The following is a 19259-nucleotide window of genomic DNA, read 5'->3' on the forward strand; positions in this document are numbered from 1 at the left end:
CTCATTTTTTTATTATTTAAATTTTATGAAAGAGTTAATATTACGAAATGCGATCACACCTTTTTGGATTTTACTATTTCAATTAGTACTACTGTGAACTCTTTGCTTGTAATTATGTTATTACATTGTAATTACAAGGTAACAAACTAATTAATAAACTTTTTTTTTCATTTATTACCACTTTTCCCTCTCTAGTTTCACCTGAATATTTTTTCCAACTTTTCTTTATTTTTTGTAATTTTGTTTTTTTTTGTACATTTGCTTTATTTTTTAATTTATTAATAAAAGTTAATTTATTTTAAAAATTAACAAATTATTTATTTTTCATTTATTTACACTTCTGATTTTGGGGATTTTTTTCCCCAATCTGTTTTCACATAATTTTTGCTTAATATATATATATATATATATATATATATATATATATATATATATATATATATATATATATATATATACATACACTAACATTTGGACACAAATGTTATTTTCTACATTCTAGAACAATACTGGAGATTTCAAAACTATGAAATAAAAAACATGGACTTAAGTAATCCATATGTAATGACAACAAAAAACAGTCAGTTGTTATTTTAAGACACAAAGGTCAGTATTGTCAAGTGCATTTGCAAAACCCATCAAGCACCATGATGAAACTGGCTCACATGAAGACCATCCCAGTAAAGCAAGACCAAAACTGACCTCTGCTGCAGAGGAGAAGTTCATTTAGAGTTACCAGCCTCAGAAATCACCAATTAACAGCACCTCAGATTAGAGGCGTTATGAAGGCTTTACAGAGCATCAGTAGCAGACATATCTCAATATCAACTGTTCAAACGACATTATTGCGTATTTCGGCCGCCTTCAGCATTGAAAGAAATAAACATCAGGAAAGACCATGGAATTAGAAGGTGTGTCCAAACCTTTGACTGGTAGTATATATATATATATATATATATATATATATATATATATATATATATATATATATATATATATAATTTATTATTCACTATTTTGTTTTCATTTATTTTCACCTTATGATTTATCTTTCATTTTCTTTGACTTGAATATTTTTCCTTTATTTTAAAATGTCATTTTTTTCATTTATTTTCACATTTTTATATAGTTGTTTTTTTTCCCCACTGGATATTTTTCATTTTATTTTTTGCACATGTTTTTTTAGTATCCATATCTTTGCATCCATATTAGTATCCATATTTTTACATGACTAATTTATTTTCCTATTTTTTATATATTTATATTTAGAATTTGCTTTTTTTATCAACCGGTACATTTTAAATCTCATTCACATGAAATCACGTACGTTTTCTTGAATTCACGTGTACAATCACATAGAACAAACATCCCATAACGTGAAATGTATGACATTTACTGTAGAAATGTTCCACAGTGAAATGGGTTCATGACCCGAGAGTCAGAAAAGGTTCTCTGAGAGACAGAACTAGCGAGAGAGATGAAAATGTAGCGTTATATCTGTTGCTTGGATCCTGCTCAATTACACTGATAATATTCCTCCATGTTCAAGGTCAAACCACAAAGTCTAATCTCTTATTTATATCTGTTCTCTCTAGGATCAGACTTTTTCCCCCATCCTAGCTGATCATACGAGCACAAAATCAAACCAATCCCAGCAAAACATCTCACTCAGATGTTTTATGGATGTTCCTTCAGAAGAAAGAAGGCTGGAGAAACAGTGACCTTGTCTTTTCGGCGCTGAGCCTTGGTGATTTTTAGATTATTTCAAGCTAAAAAAAAGAAAAGAGCCAAACGCTTTCATCAGTCAGTCAGAAGAGCTCTGCTGAGACACTGTGAAGGAAAAGATGAGAGGGAGAAAATAAAAATCGTTCATGCTGTCTTGAAAAACATAACTGGTCATTGGGTCGGGATGATGATATCCTTCGGCCCGGCCGTTAGAGAGGAAGACACTTCATTTCTGCCGCGAAGGCTGTAACACGTAAGTGGAGCTGAAACGCTCACTGAGGAGGACAAAGAGAAGGATAGACGCCAGGCTGACAGCATTTTGGAGATTCCTCTATTATCTCTTTCTCTCTTTCTTTCGTTTGCGTCATGTGATGTCACGGTGTGTAGAGACTGCCATTTTTAAATTTTACATTTTTATTTATACTACAAAAGCAACTTTGCTAACATTTCACTACATTCATGACGACTTCAGCAAGCAGCATGATGCCTCAGTGCGAGATAAACTACAGGATGTTAGCTAGCATGTTACATTAGGCAACAACCACAGTATCTTAGCTAGCAAGTTACATTAAAAGATGAGTACAGTATCGTATAGCTAGTTACATTAAAAGAAAATCTACATTAGATTAGCTAGCTAGTTAAATTAGTTGACAACTATAATACTTAGCTAGCTAGTTACATTAAGGGAAAAAAACACTACATGATTTTAGCTAGCTAGTTAAATTAGCAGACAACAACAGAATGGTAGCTAGCTAATTACATTAAGAGAAAATCTACAGTAGGTTTATTTTCACTTGTGATTGTTCCCCTCTATTTTCACTTGAATATTATTTCACACTTTTTCTTTTTTTCATTTTCAATTTATTAATAAAAATTAATTTATTTAAAACAACATTTATTTATTTTTTTATTTACTTACACTCAATTTACTTATTTTTGGTGGGATTTTTTCCCCAATCCGTTTCACATGATAATTATTTTCAAGATTTTTTCTTTATTTAGTTTTATTTTTTAATATTTATTTCATTAATTATTTACTATTTTGTTTTTATTTTTAATTTATTTCCAATTTATTTTTCATTTTTTTATTTTCTTTGACTTGAATATTTTTCCTTTACTTTAAAATGTGATTCTTCTGTACATTTTTTTCATTTATGTTTATATAAATAAATATAAATTTTTATACAGTTTGCACATGATTTTTTTACAGTATTCATTTATTTGATTGATTTGTTTTTACATGACTAATTCATTGTCCTATTTTTTATATATTTATTTTTAGAAATTGCTTTTTTATCAACCAGTACATTTTAAAATGTATAGTAGGTTAACTAGCTAGTTACATTAGAAGATGGCTACAGTATTGTATAGCTAATTACATTAAGAGAAATCCTACACTCTGTTAACTAGCTAGTTAAATTACAGGACAACTATAATACATAGCTAGCTAGTTACATTAAGGAAAAAGAAAACCTACATGATTTTAGCTAGCTAGTTAGATTAGGGGACAACAACAGGATGTTTGCTAGCCAGATATATTAAGGGAAAACCTACAGGGTGTTAGCTAGCTAGTTACATTAAGAGAAAATCTACCATAGGTTAGCTAGCTGGTTAAATTAGTAGACAACTATAATACTTAGCTAGCTAGTTACATTCATGAAACAAACCTACAGGATGTTAGCCAGCTAGTTATATTAAGAGACAGATGTTCTTCACATGTCCATGAGGGTTTCCTCTGAGTTCCTCATTGGATTAATGACTCTAAATTGCCCTGAGATGTGTGTGTGTGACACTGTAGCATCTTACCCAGAGCGTATTCCCATCTCACACACAGTGTTTCCACGATCGGCTCCACCCTTCATGACCGGGATAAAGATCTTACTTCAGGCTTTGGTGAGAAAACCCATAGAATCTCCATGTAGACCTTTTCTTTTTCTCAGAAGTGAAAGAGGAAAACCACACGGGCAGATCTTCACACAATCAATGTCCTGCTTTAACCAGAGCAGATCAGAAATGTCAGTGTGGAGCTCGAGAAACACAAATTTATGTACCCAGAGATGTGTGATCTGCCAAAACCCCACTAGCTCACACACCCGCGGCGATGAGTTCACGTTTCATAACGCAAAGCTCCTTCATCGACCTGAAGTGAACCCTGTAGGGAGGAAGCGGGGTGAGGGGAGGGGATGGGTATAGAGGTGGGGGTTGTTATTCGTAGTCGTCTTGTCCGGCTGCTCTGTTAGCGATGATCTGACCTTTTCTGTCCTCGTCGATGAAATCGAGCTCCATCTGATTGCATAAAGCAGAATAAACTGGAAGAATGGGAGGCCTCGATGCGCTTGGCCTGCGTCTGAGCAGAGTTCAAAAACAGGTCCAGTCCTGAAGGGATAGACAGCAGACGCGGGATAATCGAGTTTTCGGCCTTCAAATGAACAGATTTATATATAGCTTATGTATTTCATATGAAAAGGAAAATATCCTTTTATAGCCTCTGATTGCATTCCCGTACCTTGATGTCCGTGAACTTTGGCTCACCCGGTTCTGACTCGATTTAAAACGGACACAGAGCATTTTTTCTGAAATGGCAGCCGTTAGATGAAACTGTTATACAAACACACAGGTCCAGTTTGAGTAAAACTGCGCAGTGCTCTTTATACCACAGAGCTGACCAGATTTATTTTCTAGATAAGAAGCAAATCACATGTTTATATTAAAGTGCTAGTTTTGATATGTTATTGTTTCTATAGCAACAGCTCGTTCATAGGGGCCATCATACCTCGTAAGTAGCTACATAAGGGATAACTACAAAACGTTAGTTAGCCTGTGACATTATGGAACAACTACAGAATGTGAGCTAGTTATTTACATTAGGGGATAACAACAGGATATTAGCTAGCTTGTTACATTAATAGAAAATCTACAGTAGGTCAGGCTGGGCTGTTAGCTAGCTAGTTACATTATGGAACAACTACAGTATCTTAGCTAGCTAGTAACATTAAGGGATAAAGACAGCATGTTAGCTAGCTAGTAATGTCACCTAAATGAGGATGAGGTTTCCTTCTGAGCCTTCTGAGGGTTTTCTCCTCACTATCATCACCTCAGGTTTCTTTCTTAGGGATAAATATTATGGATGAATAGTAACTTAACTTGAAACTTTTTAATAAATAATTTTTTTTCTGTTTCTATTGTTTTGTAAAGCTGCTTTGAGACAATGTCCATTTTTAAAATCGCTATACAAATACATTGAATTGAATTGAATAGTTATATTAAGGGATAACTACAGCATGTTAGCTAGCTACATTATGGAACAACTACAGCATGTTAGCTAGCTAGTTACCTTAAGAGAAAATCTACAGCATGTTAGCTAGCTAGTAACATTAAGGCATAACAACAGGATATTACCTAGCCACTTACATTAAAGGATAACCTACAGGATGTTAGCTAGCTAGTTATATTAAGGGATAACTACAGCATGTTAGCTAACTAGTTACATATAAGGATAAATACAGAATATTAACTAGAATATTAACTAAGAGAAAATCTGCAATAGCTTACCTAGTCGGTTCAATTAGGTAACAACTATAGCACTTATCTAGCTAGTTAAATTAAGGGAAAACCTACAGCATGTTAGCTAGCTAGTTACATTATAGAATAACCTAGAGGATGTTAGCTAGCTAGTAATATTAAGGGATAACCCACAGGATGTTAGCTAGCTAGTTATTTGAAGAAATAACTACAGCAAGTTAGCTAGCTAGTAATATAAGGAGAAAACTACAGGATGTTTTGCTAGCTCGCTATGTTAAGGGATAACTACAGCATGTTAGCTAGCTAGTTATATAAGGAGACAACTTCAGTCGTTCCCTCACCAGCCTCAAAACGTTTTTCTCTCAAAAACACACACGTTACAGAGGAAGTGTAACGTCGTAAAAAACTCCTAGCCGCTCAAACTGCACACGTTCATGTTCTAATAATAAAATAATGCTAGCTGTAGTCACACTAAAGTAAAGTTAAATAAAGCGGGTGATGGGTGATGTTAATAGCGGTTCCTGCTCCCCTGCCCGCTGCTGTCAGCCACGCTCTCTTCATCAGAGCTAAACCAGGACTTTGTGGACTTCCACACTGTCCCTCTGACTGGACCCGATCTGACAGCTCTCACCAGAGACACCTCCATTACGCTCCTTATATTATAATAACTGCCCCAGACCGAGCGAGGAGTTGAGCCACGGGTGTGTTTTTTCTTCTCCCTGTGTCACCGTGGAGACATTCACTGATTCCTCTCATTAACATGTTCACTTATTTATGGTCGAACCGGTGGAGACTGGAGACGCAGCCTTCCTCACGAGGCGTCCTGTCACATCTACATAGCTTTTAATTACGCAGAACTCAAGTTTTCAACCGCCGCGTCCAATCAGAGACGCCCGAGTCTTCCTGACATCTGTCATCTTTATATCTCCTATTCAATTCTCTGGATGTCCTTCCTCTTCTTCCACATCTTCTTCTTTTTCTTCTGCTGCTGCTGCTTCTTCTTCGTCTTTTTCTTCTTCTTCTTCTTTTTCTTCTTCTTCGTCTTCTTCTTCTTCTTCTTTATCTTCTTCTTCTTCGTACTTCCTCTTCATCTTCTTCTACCTCATCATCTTCTTCTACATCTTCTTCATAATACGTCTTCTTCTTCTTCTTCTTCTTCCTCTTGTTCTTCTTCTACTACTACTTCTTCTTCTTTTTCCTCATACTTCTTCTTTTTCTTCTTCATACTTTTTTTCTCCATTCTTCTTCTTCTTCTTCTTCTTCATTTTTTCCTTTTTCTTCACCTTGTGTACTTTACATGAAAAAACATTTATATTTTAAAATTTATTAAGAATGTTTTTGGGAGATTAAAAAATCTGTAAAGTCTTTGAAAAAACTCCATTTACTCCATTTAAAAATAAGCATAATAATTAAGAAATCTATTAAATCCATCAGATTATGTTTTCAAATTTATTTAAAATTGCTAATAATTGAAAATAATCTAAAAAAAATAACACACCTGATGATGCCTGAGACCTGAGGATAGATCGGATAAGCGGTACAGACAATGAAATGAAATGAAAAATAAAATTATGTAATATATCCTAAATGAAAAGTAAGCACATTCCTTAATTTTTTCAGTGAGCAATTTAATTTAATTTATATAAATAGCTTAATTAAATTTTTTTAACTGTAAAAAATATTGCATCATTGTAGAAGTTTGCTTTAAAAAAAGCTCCTTCTTTTAATAATCTTTAACAAAACATTTACATTTAAAATGAATGTTTACACAAAATGTAAATTTTATATTAATGTTTTATTTTATTTTTATGATATTTTATAATATTTTAAATTTATGATACTTAATTTCATGATATTTTATGACATTTTTTATGATTTTATATTCATGATATTTTATTGTTTTTAATTTAATTTAATTTAATTTAATTTAATTTTATTTTATTTTATTTTATTTTATTTTATTTTATTTTATTTTATTTTATTTTATTTTATTTTATTTTATTTTATTTTATTTTATTTTATTTAATTTTATTTAATTTTATTATGTTGGCTTGAAAAAGCCAACATACTGTTTTCCTATTTAATTTAATTTTATTTTTTATGCCTATTTCTGCCAATTTTCTTGAAGGTGCAAAATAATTTTGGAGCAGGCTGTAAACAAATATTTTTCAATATTTCTCATACAAATAAAAAGCAAATTGAAATGGAATTTCACAAAAAAAGTGCATTATGCTGTAATTTAGAATATATTTTTATTTTGGTTCAGTGTGGTAGTTTGGGTTGTTTATGACGAGACACAGAAACCCATAATTAGCAAAGATTTTTGAGGAAATGTGGAGAAAAATGGGGGAATTATGGAATAAAGGGTCTGTTTGATGATCCTGTTTAAAATAAATACAAATAAATAAATAAATAGAAAAGAAAAACAAATCGATATCTAAATGCTAGTACTCCAGGAACATTTTTGTACCCAGAATGCTTTTAAGCATCATGTTATTTTTATAATTTCTTGGAAGTTCATTCAGCTGTTTTTAATGGACTAATGTCTCTCACACAGATAAATAATAAATAAAAGAAACAGATTATTGTTTGTGAGATTTTTTTACGCTAAATTGTCTGCACTCCCGTCTTGCCTGACGTGTTTTTCGCGGTAATAAGCTGCGTCCCGAGTCTGACTGTGTGCGTGATTAATTTTGACTTCCTGCTGAATTTGATTAAATTGTCTCTCTGTGTTTTTGTTTTTTTTCCTCTTTACTCCTCGCCTCCATCACATCTGCAAGACTTCATGTTTCTGACAAGGCTTTTAAAACCAGCGTGGAAATGCATGAAAGACGATTTGGGGATTTCACGTCGGCACAAAATGACGGGTTAATCGTGTTTATCTCGTTTTTTTTTTTTCTTCTGCACTCTCTTTGACAACAGGAAGTGAGACATTTTCACCTCTTACTGTTTCCTGAAGCGGAGACGATTAATGATTCTGTCAAAGCGGCAAATAAGAATTTCAGCCCTACTGGGAGCTGCTGTTGTTCTAATCCAGTGTGTGTTTGTTATGTAAAAGAATAATACACCCTGTGTTGTGCTGTTCTGGGAAAATAATCAGTGCTGTTTTTTAAAATATTGTTTAGTTGTTCAAAAACACGGGATGTGAAATCGAACCTGACACTTTTCCAAGGTAACAGAAGACCATTACTGTAAATGAGATGGGACTAACTGGTGCTAGACACCCAAATCGTCTCATCTTCCCTGTGAATTTGTGAGCTTAAAGTTACTTATAAAGCTTTAATGAACCTACAATGTATACATGAAATCTAGCTTGCTAAACTATCCAAAAACTAGCTAGCTGAGGCTAAATAGCTAGGTCATGTTTTCAATAAGGAATTCTAAGGAATGGACTAAGGGATTATCATCATCTTCATCATCATCATCATCACCATAATCATCATCCCCACCACCATCATCTTTATCATCATCATCACTATAATCATCACCGCCACCACCACCATCGTTATCATCATCATCATCACCACCACCACCACCACAATCTTTATCATAATCATCATCATCACTGTCACCATTGTCATCATCATCATCATCATCATCATCATATCCATTGTCATCACCATCACCACCACCATCATCATCATCACCATAATCTACATCACCACCACCACCATCACCACCACCATCAACATCATCATCATCATTACCATCACCATCATCACCACCACCACCACCATCATCATCACCATAATCGTCATTCACTGTCATCACTATCATCATTACCATCAACATCATCATCATCATCATCATCACCATAATCGTCATTCACTGTCATCACTATCATCATTACCATCAACATCATCATCATCATCATCATCACCATAATCGTCATTCACTGTCATCACTATCATCATTACCATCAACATCATCATCATCATCATCATCATCATCATCACCATAATCATCATTCACTGTCATCACTATCATCATTACCATCATCATCACCATAATCGTCATTCACTGTCATCACTATCATCATTACCATCAACATCATCATCATCATCATCACCATAATCGTCATTCACTGTCATCACTATCATCATTACCATCATCATCATCATCATCATCATCATCACCATAATCATCATTCACTGTCATCACTATCATCATTACCATCATCATCATCACCATCATCATCATCATCATCATCATCATCATCATCACCATAATCGTCATTCACTGTCATCACTATCATCATTACCATCAACATCATCATCATCATCATCATCATCATCACCATAATCGTCATTCACTGTCATCACTATCATCATTACCATCAACATCATCATCATCATCATCATCATCATCACCATAATCATCATTCACTGTCATCACTATCATCATTACCATCACCATCATCATCATCATCATCATCATCACCATAATCGTCATTCACTGTCATCACTATCATCATTACCATCAACATCATCATCATCATCATCATCACCATAATCGTCATTCACTGTCATCACTATCATCATTACCATCATCATCATCACCGCCATCATCATCATCATCACCATAATCGTCATTCACTGTCATCACTATCATCATTACCATCATCATCATCACCACCATCATCATCACCATAATCGTCATTCACTGTCATCACTATCATCATCACCGCCATCATCATCACCATAATCGTCATTCACTGTCATCACTATCATCATTACCATCATCATCATCACCGCCATCATCATCACCATAATCGTCATTCACTGTCATCACTATCATCATTACCATCAACATCATCATCATCATCATCATCATCATCACCATAATCGTCATTCACTGTCATCACTATCATCATTACCATCAACATCATCATCATCATCATCATCATCACCATAATCGTCATTCACTGTCATCACTATCATCATTACCATCAACATCATCATCATCATCATCATCATCATCATCATCACCATAATCATCATTCACTGTCATCACTATCATCATTACCATCAACATCATCATCATCATCATCATCATCATCATCATCACCATAATCGTCATTCACTGTCATCACTATCATCATTACCATCAACATCATCATCATCATCATCATCATCATCATCACCATAATCGTCATTCACTGTCATCACTATCATCATTACCATCATCATCATCACCATCATCATCATCATCATCACCATAATCGTCATTCACTGTCATCACTATCATCATTACCATCAACATCATCATCATCATCATCATCATCATCATCATCATCACCATAATCGTCATTCACTGTCATCACTATCATCATTACCATCAACATCATCATCATCATCATCATCACCATAATTGTCATTCACTGTCATCACTATCATCATTACCATCATCATCATCACCGCCATCATCATCACCATAATCGTCGTTCACTGTCATCACTACCATCAACATCATCACCACCATCATCATCATCATCACCATAATCGTCATTCACTGTCATTACTATCATCATTACCGTCATCATCATCATCATCACCACCATTGTCATCATCACCATAATCGTCATCACTACCATCATCATCATCATCACCATAATCATCATCACTGTCATCACTATCATCATTACCAAAATCAACACCACCATTATCATCACCATAATCGTCATCACTGCCACCACTATCATTATTACCATCATCATCATCATCACCACCACCATCATTATTACCATCAACATTATCACCATCATCATCACCATCACCACCATCATCAGCATCATCATAATCATCACCATCACCAACATCATCACCATTAACATCATCATCATCATCATCATTGTTAATTTGCTAACATCCCTAATTAACATTGCCTTAACGTGTCTGCTTAATTTGCATAAAATCTACCTAGCTAGACACTACTCCTCTAACCCTAGACACATCCACTCATGTTCTTCCTAAGCAGTTGCTTCCAGTAGACATGTTAAACTAGCTAACTTTGTTCAGCTAACAAACCAGTTCACTGCCTCTGTTTGGGCAGCAGCTTTATTCGCTGTTGGTGAAACATTTCAGACACAAAGCTGTAATTATCCAGAGATTTGCACACCTTCAGCTTCTCTCTGCTTTAAAGGGCTTGGAGGTTCTTTGAGATATGAGATCATTAGCATCTTTTCATTTCAATAGCGATGTGGCAGAAAAAAATCTGCTCTGACCTATTTGAAGTTTCAGACTTGGAAAAGAAAAAAAAGAGAGATTTCTTTTCGGTTTTTCTTCAACCTTTTCATTTCCTTCCTCCTCCTCTTCTGTTTTCTTCTCCACTCCTTTGACTTCTTCCAACTTTATGTGTAATTACATTGTGGTTGTGTTCCTCGCCTCAGGCCAGGTCGGATATATTCCTTCCCCCGCCTCTCTTCCACTTTCCTTCCTTCTGCCTGCTCTAAATATAGGAAACCGCAGCACTGTCCTGATTATTGTAGCTGAGACGCTAACACCTTCCACACTACATGCTACTTTTTTCTTCCATTTCTGTCCGGATCTCTCCGGATCTCTCCGTGGCACTCCAGGTGGAGCTTATGAGGAAAACCACGAGAGCGCTGCAGGAGATGATTCGTGTCACGATCTGAATCAGACCGAGAGGAACGGGATCTGGGTCTCAGTTAATATGTAAATGTGAAGAAGTTTGTAAGTTAGTTACTGGGTCAGTCAACTGGTACATTAGAGAGAGGGAGAGGGAGAGAGAGAGAGAGAGAGAGAGAGAGAGAGAGGGATGAACAGAAAGAGATAGTGTTGGAGAGAGAGAGAGAGAGATAGAAAGATGGACAGAGACAGAGATGGACAGAAAGAGACAGAGAGAGAGAGATGGACAGAGAGTGTCCAAAGCAGAAAGAGAGAGAGAGAGAGAGAGAGAGAGAGAGAGAGAGAGACAGAGAAAGCGAAAGACAGATGGACAGAAAGAGAGAGAGAGAGAGAGAGATGGACAGAGAGTGTCCTAAACAGAAAGAGAGAGAGACAGAGAGAGAGAGAGAGAGAGAGAGAGAGAGAGAGAGAGAGAAAGAGAAAGAGAGTTGGACAGAAAGAGAGAGAGAGATGGACAGAGAGTGTCCTAAACAGAAAGAGAGCATGTTGGAGAGAGAGTGAGAGAGATACTCTTATACATAAAGAAGGCATTGTCATTACCCCACCTTTAATTCTTTTGAATAAATAACCATCATCGTCATCTTTATCATCGGCTTCAGCTTCATAATAGTTGTCATTATTATCATCATCATCATAATCATCATCATCGTCATAATTAACATCAGCATCATAATCTTCATCATCACCACCATCATCATCATCATTATCATCCTCATCATAACAATAATCATCAAAACCACCACCACCATCATCATCATCACCATCCTCATCATCACCATCATCATAATCCTCATCATCATCATCATCATCATAATCATCACCGCCACCACCATCATCATCATCATCTTTCATCATCGTCACCACTGACGTCATCATTGCCATCATCATCATATTCATTGTCATCATTATAATCATTTATATCATCAATATCATCAGCATAATCATCATACACAGTGTGGTCAGCGTTATCATCATCATCATCATCATCATCATCACCGTCATTGTTGTCATCATTGTCACCGTCGTCATCAATATAATCATTTACACCATCACAACCATAATCATCATCATTGTTGTCGTCATCATCATCATCATAATCTTTGTTGTCATTATCATCGTTATCTTCATCACCGCCATCCTCATCGTTGTTATAATCATCATAATCATCATAATCATTGTCCATCTTCATCATTGTTCATCATCATCACCATCAGTGTCATCATCATCATTGTTCATCATCATCATCATCATCATCAGTGTCATCATCATCATCATCATCAGTGTCATCATCATCATCATCGTTCATCATCATCAGTGTCATCATCATCATCATCATTGTTCATCATCATCGCCATCGGTGTCATCATCATCATCATCATCATTGTTCATCATCATCGCCATCAGTGTCATCATCATCATCATTGTTCATCATCATCGCCATCAGTGTCATCATCATCACCATCAGTGTCATCATCATCATCATTGTTCATCATCATCGCCATCAGTGTCATCATCATCACCATCAGTGTCATCATCATCATCATTGTTCATCATCATCGCCATCAGTGTCATCATCATCACCATCAGTGTCATCATCATCATCATTGTTCATCATCATCGCCATCAGTGTCATCATCATCACCATCAGTGTCATCATCATCATCATTGTTCATCATCATCGCCATCAGTGTCATCATCATCACCATCAGTGTCATCATCATCATCATTGTTCATCATCATCGCCATCAGTGTCATCATCATCACCATCAGTGTCATCATCATCATCATTGTTCATCATCATCGCCATCAGTGTCATCATCATCACCATCAGTGTCATCATCATCATCATTGTTCATCATCATCGCCATCAGTGTCATCATCATCATCATTGTTCATCATCATCGCCATCAGTGTCATCATCATCATCATCATCAATGTTCATCATCATCACCATCAGTGTCATCATCATCATCATTGTTCATCATCATCGCCATCAGTGTCATCATCATCATCATTGTTCATCATCATCACCATCAGTGTCATCATCATCATCATCATGATCATCATCATCACTGTTCATCATCATCGCCATCGCCATCAGTGTCATCATCATCATCATTGTTCATCATCATCACCATCAGTGTCATCATCATCATCATTGTTCATCATCATCACCATCAGTGTCATCATGATCATCATCATGATCATCATCATCATTGTTCATCATCATCGCCATCAGTGTCATCATCATCATCATTGTTCATCATCATCGCCATCAGTGTCATCATCATCGCCATCAGTGTCATCATCATCATCATTGTTCATCATCATCATCATGATCATCATCATCATTGTTCATCATCATCGCCATCAGTGTCATCATCATCATCATTGTTCATCATCATCACCATCAGTGTCATCATCATCATCATCATGATCATCATCATCACTGTTCATCATCATCGCCATCGCCATCAGTGTCATCATCATCATCATTGTTCATCATCATCACCATCAGTGTCATCATCATCATCATTGTTCATCATCATCACCATCAGTGTCATCATGATCATCATCATGATCATCATCATCATTGTTCATCATCATCGCCATCGCCATCAGTGTCATCATCATCATCATTGTTCATCATCATCGCCATCAGTGTCATCATCATCGCCATCAGTGTCATCATCATCATCATTGTTCATCATCATCATCATGATCATCATCATCATTGTTCATCATCATCGCCATCGCCATCAGTGTCATCATCATCATCATTGTTCATCATCATCATCATGATCATCATCATCATTGTTCATCATCATCATCATGATCATCATCATCATTGTTCATCATCATCGCCATCGCCATCAGTGTCATCATCATCATCATTGTTCATCATCATCGCCATCAGTGTCATCATCATCGCCATCAGTGTCATCATCATCATCATTGTTCATCATCATCGCCATCAGTGTCATCATCATCATCATCATCATCATCATCATTTTCATTGGTGTTTCTGTTCCCAATGTTTTGTTGTTGTTATATTATCATTTCTTGTCCTTTGTTTTCAACCAGAATGAGAGAGAGAGAGAGAGAGAGAGGCTGATTAAATGAAAACATTAGCTGAGACTGATGAAGACACGTGCGTGTATTGCATTCTCACAGAGTGACTGAGGGTCCAGGAGCACGGCCTGATGGGACTGAGACAATGCCAACACTCTTCCATTCATGTGATTGATGTGTGGGGGCATTCAGTCAGTGTGTGTGTGTGTGTGTCAAAGCTTGTGAAAACTTGTTGCCATGGTGAATCCTGGGATAGCTAGTGCTGCACATAGGCCCAGAGAGAGAGAGAGACAGAGAGAGAGAGAGACAGATGAAAAGAGAGAGTCCTATACGGAAAGAGAGAGTGATGGAGAGGGAGAGAGAGAGAGAGAGAGAGAGAGATGGACAGAGAGAGTCCTTAACAGAACAAAACAAAACAGTATTCTAAGATTTTTACTTCTTTATTTTGGGAAAGAATGTGATTGGTTGGGGTTAGATTGGGGGTGGGGTTAACACAAATTCTTACTTCATTCCCCAAACTGAACTAACTCTAGGTTCACGACAGACGAGCTTTCATGTCCACCTCACAACAATCTAATTTAAATACGACTGAAATAAAACACATTTTCAGAGTTACTACTCTCATTAGAATTCCTATGAGCTTGTGCCACTTGCACACACACACACACCTTCAGCGTGGGTCATGGCCACAGATCGATCCAATAATGTGTCCAGCGTATGCAGACTTGCATCTGTTTCTCACCTTTCCTGGCCGTCTGCCATTTCTGCAAATCCTCGTCTCTTCTCCCTGCGGCCTGAAAAACAGACGCATGAAATCAAGCTGATGAGGTAAAAAGCGGCCAAAACTTTGATATTTAAATCAGCGTTTATATCACAGATCCAGACCCGAGTGTTCAAAAGAGGAGGAAAAGAAGAAAATGGAGAAAAAACGTGGCTTGAAAATCCAACAGATATTCTCAGGAGGTGTGAACGTGTGAGGAGTTCAGCATCTTACTGTAGATTTTATTAAGCTTTACTGCAGTTTACAGAGTCAATAACTGTACAAAAGGCCAGAAAATTAATATTAATATTCTGATACAGTATTTTACCCTAATACACATTGCATTATGAGTCAGTATTCATTTCTTAATTCTGCCAAATTCTGTAAACATAAATAATTACGATAAATTGTTTTTATTTTGTCTTACAAATGTTTTTGTTTTTTTTACAAATGTTTTTTATGTTTACAAAAGTCTTTGTTTTTATATTTTTACAAATGTTTTTATTTTTAGAAATGTTTTTATATTTTTACAAATATTTTTCTATGTTTACAAAAGTCTTTGTTTTTATATTTATTCAAATGTTTTTTGTTTTTATATTTTTAGAAATGTTTTTATATTTTTAGAAATGTTTTTATTTTTAAAATGTTTTATATTTTTAGAAATGTTTTTATATTTTTAGAAATGTTTTTATGTTTTTTTTATTTATACAGATGTTTTTATATTTTTACAAATGTTTTTTTTTCCATTTTTACAAATGTTTTTATATTTTTACAAATGTTTTTGTGTTTTTTTATTTATACAAATGTTTTGATGTTTCTGTATTTTTTTAATATATTTTTATGTTTTCATATTTCTTCATGTTTTTATGTTTTCACAAATGTTTTTATGTTTTAATATTTTTACAGATGTTTTTTTATGTTTTGTGTTTAAATTTATTTGTATATTTTTATTTTAGTTATTTGTGTCATTTCTAGAATTTTTATTTGTATAGCGCTTTTAAGAATGAATGTTGTCTCAAAGCAGCTTTACAAAAATAGAATAAAAATGACTAAAAGATTCAAATGTTCATATATATTTATCCCCCTGAGTCAGCGCCAATGGTGTCGAGGAAAACCTCCCAGAGATGATAAAGCCAATCACAGTAACATACTGTAAATAATCCGAAAAATTCTTCTATAAACGTTAAGCAACAAGCATTTTTTATTTTTTTAAATGAGTGTGTTGATATAAACCTGAACTACTGTCTGAGCTGTTTTCTAGAAAACCTTCTGACCAATCCCAATCCAGAAAGAGTTCCTCACATGATGGATGAACTCATACATATTCAAAAAAGGAAAAAATTTAAAAGGAAAGAATTTAAACGCTGGCATTCGTCTCATTCCTGTCCAAATCTTAGCCCGGTGTCGAAGCCTGATGTCCGGCGAAGGGCTGCGGTGATTAAACTCTGCCACACGGACCTGAGCGAGGTTTAATAAATCCGCTGTCTGCTTAGACGTGAGTGGCACGGTGACTAATGTTCCTGTCAATGAGTAATGTGTGTAATTATTTAACCGAGCGTCGTTCTACACGCACTCGCGTGGCATTAATGAGTGTGTGACCCATCTGGAGAAACTGGTTACGATTAGATTTCGTATTTATTACTCAGTCCATGGAGATGTCTCTACTGGAGCCAACTTATTATTCTATTAGTGATGGAAAGAAAAGCAAAGTGGAAATATACTACAATATATTTTAAAATGACAAAAAGAAAGTTTTTATTTTATTAGACATGCATACGTTTAATAAATAAGGAGAGAATAAACAGAAAATGAAGTGTGACTGAAGTTACGACAACTTTTATGTAAAATTTAAGGCACTGAAAGAAATGACAGACTGCCTCAACCCACTCCACTGTACACATCAGAAAGAGTTAATTCCCCAAAAGGCTTACGTATCAAAGAGGAATATGTTTAATTCAATTCACTTTATTTGTGTAGCGCTTTTAACAATGGACATTGTCTCAAAGCAGCTTTACCAAACATTTAGAACACTTAATCCAAACAATTATTAATTTGAGAGCAACAGCAGGACATCAAGGACCACCACTGAGCAAAGAGTATACATGACCATTTAGTATCCCCTGACCATTTAGGCAATAACACTTGTAGCAATGCCAAGCCAAGGTGTATGTGACCGTGAATACTATTTTCGGCTAGACGATAATACACTGTATTGGCAAAAGTTTTGGGACACCCCTCCAAATCATTGAATTCAGGTGTTGTTTTTCAGGGGTTGGGCTCGGGCCCTTCATTCCAGTGAAAGGAACTCTTAATGCTTCAGCTTTATACCAAGACATTTTGGACAATTTCATGCTCCCAACTTTGTGGGAACAGTTTGGGGATGACCCCTTCCTGTTCCAACATGGCTTTTCCTGAAGAGTTGAAGCTGTTATATCTGCAAAGGGCCAACTCCATATTACATTCATGTGCATGTAAAGGCAGACGTCCCAAAACTTTTGGCAATATCATGTATCACCCAGCCATTTGGGTGATACTCAGTTCTTACCCTCAATTTCCATTTAAAGGGAAACTCATTTAAACTACAAACAGGAAACACCGTATAAAATGTATGAGCAGGATTTGTCCTGCGTTCTTTTTGACTCCACTGAAGTACTTCATGTATTTTGTCACTGCTACACTTCAATAAACATCTTCTTCATTTAGATCTTCGACGTCCTCATCATTGTATTTTTCTTACAGCATTCATTTAAATGTCATCGTTTCTATAATAACCGTTCATACATCAGACTCCAACAAATTGGTTTTTTTTTTTACATAGATGTTCATGGAAGGGGTCTCCAGTCTCCTGTGCTTTTTTTAACGATTTCCCAGTCACATGACAAGCTTCATTTTCCGGCTTATTACTTCTGAGAAAGCAGCAGAGAAAGACTGGAGAGGAAAAAATGACTGTTACATGATAACAATAATGATATCATAAAAAAAATTCAGTTAAAAAGCACTATATATATATATATATATATATATATACATTCTTGTATATTCTAATATTGTTGGTCCCCATTTTGCTGCCAAAATGCAACAAACTGTCCTGCACTGTGTGTTCTGATCCCTTTCTATCAGAACCAGCATTAACTTCTTCAGCAATTTGAGCAGCAGTAGCTCGTCTGTTGGATCGGATCACACGGGCCAGCCTTCACTCCCCACGTGCATCAATGAGCCTCGACCGCCCATGACCCTGTCGCCGGTTCACCACTGTTCCTTCCTTGGATCACTTTTGATAGATACTGACCACTGCAGACCGGGAACACCCCACAAGAGCTGCAGTTTTGGAGATGCTCTGATCCAGTGGTCTAGCCATCACAATTTGGCTCTTTTCATATGTATATATTTATTGTAGGTTGAATCCTGGCTAGAAATCTCCCAAAAACTGTTCCTGTTTAGTGGGAGGGGCAAATGCAATCTCTCCTGTCAATCAAAGCAACTGCAGCCAATCATGAGCCTCTGTGAGCTTGAGTATGTGGAAGAGGGCAGAT

At 35.7% G+C, this 19259-nt stretch overlaps 1 long non-coding RNA gene across 1 annotated transcript in view; it reads right to left on the reverse strand.

Annotated features, from left to right (window-relative positions):
• Positions 1 to 19259, reverse strand: part of LOC131365493 (uncharacterized) — a 72682-nt gene that overhangs the window by 24757 nt on the left and 28666 nt on the right. Inside the window, exon 3 of the long non-coding RNA XR_009206695.1 lies at positions 15635 to 15760. This is a non-coding gene — a long non-coding RNA (uncharacterized LOC131365493). The remainder of the gene's footprint in view (positions 1 to 15634; positions 15761 to 19259) is intronic.

This window comes from Hemibagrus wyckioides, linkage group LG15 (genome assembly GCF_019097595.1).
Source record: "Hemibagrus wyckioides isolate EC202008001 linkage group LG15, SWU_Hwy_1.0, whole genome shotgun sequence".
In the NCBI taxonomy this organism is placed as follows: domain Eukaryota; kingdom Metazoa; phylum Chordata; class Actinopteri; order Siluriformes; family Bagridae; genus Hemibagrus; species Hemibagrus wyckioides.